Here is a 2075-nt window from a genome sequence, read left to right as displayed (position 1 = left end):
TCCTAATAGAGCATTAAAATACAGTATGAGAGACTTAGTTAACCCAAATATAATATAAAAACAAGCATCTCAGCCTCTTCGCCACTAACTATCTAATAAAGGTGAAAGTGCACACACACACACAAGAAGAAGAAGGTAGGATAGGAGGAAGGAAGAAGGAAGGATAGGAGGAAGGAAGAAGGAAGGAAGGAAGGAAGGAAAGAGGGAGGGAGGGAGGGAGGGAGGAAAGAAGGACAGAGGGAGGGAAGGAAGGAAGGAAGGAAAGAAGGGCAGAAGGAAGGGAGAAAGGAAGGAAGGAGAGAGAGGGAGGGAGGGAAGAAGGACGCAAGGAAAGGAAAGAAGGAAGTGAGAAAGGAAGGAAGGAAAGAGGGAATGAGGGAGGAAAGAAGGACAGAAGGAAGGAAGGGAAGAAGGACACAAGGAAAGGAAAGAAGGAAAGTAGGAAGGAGGGAAGGAAAGATTGACAGATGGAAGGAAGGAAAGAAGGAAGGAAGGAAGGAAGGAAGGAAGGAAGGAACAGTCAAAACAGACGGGGTCAATTTGACCCAGGAGGACGACAGGAAGGTTAAAACAATAAAATAAATAAATCTGTGCTCTACATGTATCTGATCTCATGCATCAGGTTTCTCATTATTCGGGTTAAGGAAGCTTATGTTGTGATTTTAGGAATGATGTCATCGCTGTTCACCCAAAAATGTGACGACAGTTGAAGCTCCTTCCTTCTTTCCTCATTCCTTCCCTCCCTCCTTCTTCCCTCCTTTCCTTCCTTCCTTCCCTCCCTCCCTCCTTCCTTCCTTCCTTCCTTCCCTCCCTCCTTCCCTCCCTTCCTTCATTTATTCCCTCCTTACCTTTTTCCTCCCGTCCTCCCTCCCTCCCTTCCTTCCCTTTTTCCTCCCATCCTCCCTCCCTCCTTTCCTTCCTTCTTCCTCCCATCCTTCCTCCCTACCTCCCTTCTTCCTCTCCTTCCTTCATTTCTTCGTTCCTTCCTCCCTCCTTTCCTTCCTTCTTCCTCCCTTCCTTCATTTCTTTCGTCCTTTCCTTCCTTCTTCCTTCCGTCCTTCCTCCCTTCCTCCCTTCTTCCCGCCCTCCCTTCCTTGACTCGAGGACACCATGAGGTATAAAAAAGATCATCTCTCTCTCCATCTCCAGGTGTGTGAAGGGAGCGTGCGTGGCATTGGACACGCAGACCTACCGCTGCGTGTCCAGAGATTTCACTTGAGTTCTAATAATGTTTCCATCTTGTCTTGTGTTTCTCTTCCTGTGTGCATCTATTCTCTCTTCATCTAATAATAATAATAAATACATGAAAGCAGGAAAGAGTGAAGACATCTCACTCTGACATCTAAACGCTTATCTCCACAAATCTCCTCCTCCTCCTCGTCGTTGCCGCCGACAACCGATCAGTGAACGTGAGAGTATATAAAACAACACACTGACAGTAGTCTCGTATCAGGTAATGAGACGAGTAACCCGTCATCGCTCTCTATCACAAATGAAATGACAGGATGTAAACACGGTTACGGTGAGGGATATAATTAAAGCCCGATCTTTAACGACATCCATCTTGTGTGGCGGAGTCGTTATTAACCGGTGAAGTCCGTTGATTAACTATAAATCAGAAGAGATGCTGCGGGGGGGGGGGGGGTTCTGTGGGACTGCTGCTGGTTACCGTTGGTTACCGCCTGTGTCGAGTATAAATCCAGCTTTTAATCCTACTGACTGGAAATAATTCAGCTTGTTGTCCTGCAGGATATAACCCTCCTGTTGTCCTCAAGTCAAAGAATGAAGGGAGGAAGAAGGAAGGATAGGAGGAAGGAAAGAAGGACAGAAGGATGGGAGGAAGGAAGTGAGGAAGAAGGAAGGAAAGTAGGGAGGAAGGAAGGTAGGAGGGAGGAAGGAAAGAAGGACAGTAGAAAAGAAAAAGAAGGGGGAAGAAGGGAAGGGAAGGGGGCCGCAAGGAAAGGAAAGAAGGACAGAAGGAAGGGAGAAAGGAAGGAAAGAGGGAGGGAGGAAAGAAGGACAGAGGGAAGGAAGGGAAGAAGGACAGAAGAAAGGTAGGAAGGAGGGAAGGAGAG

General features: G+C 47.2%; 1 pseudogene; it reads right to left on the bottom strand.

Annotated features, from left to right (window-relative positions):
- Positions 1 to 1477, bottom strand: part of LOC128381202 (slit homolog 1 protein-like) — a 37833-nt pseudogene extending 36356 nt beyond the window's left edge.
- Positions 1478 to 2075: the final 598 nt, after the last annotated feature.

The sequence above is a fragment of the Scomber japonicus genome, chromosome 2 (genome assembly GCF_027409825.1).
Source record: "Scomber japonicus isolate fScoJap1 chromosome 2, fScoJap1.pri, whole genome shotgun sequence".
Lineage (NCBI taxonomy): Eukaryota > Metazoa > Chordata > Actinopteri > Scombriformes > Scombridae > Scomber > Scomber japonicus.
This window is presented reverse-complemented; position numbering and strand designations above follow the sequence as displayed.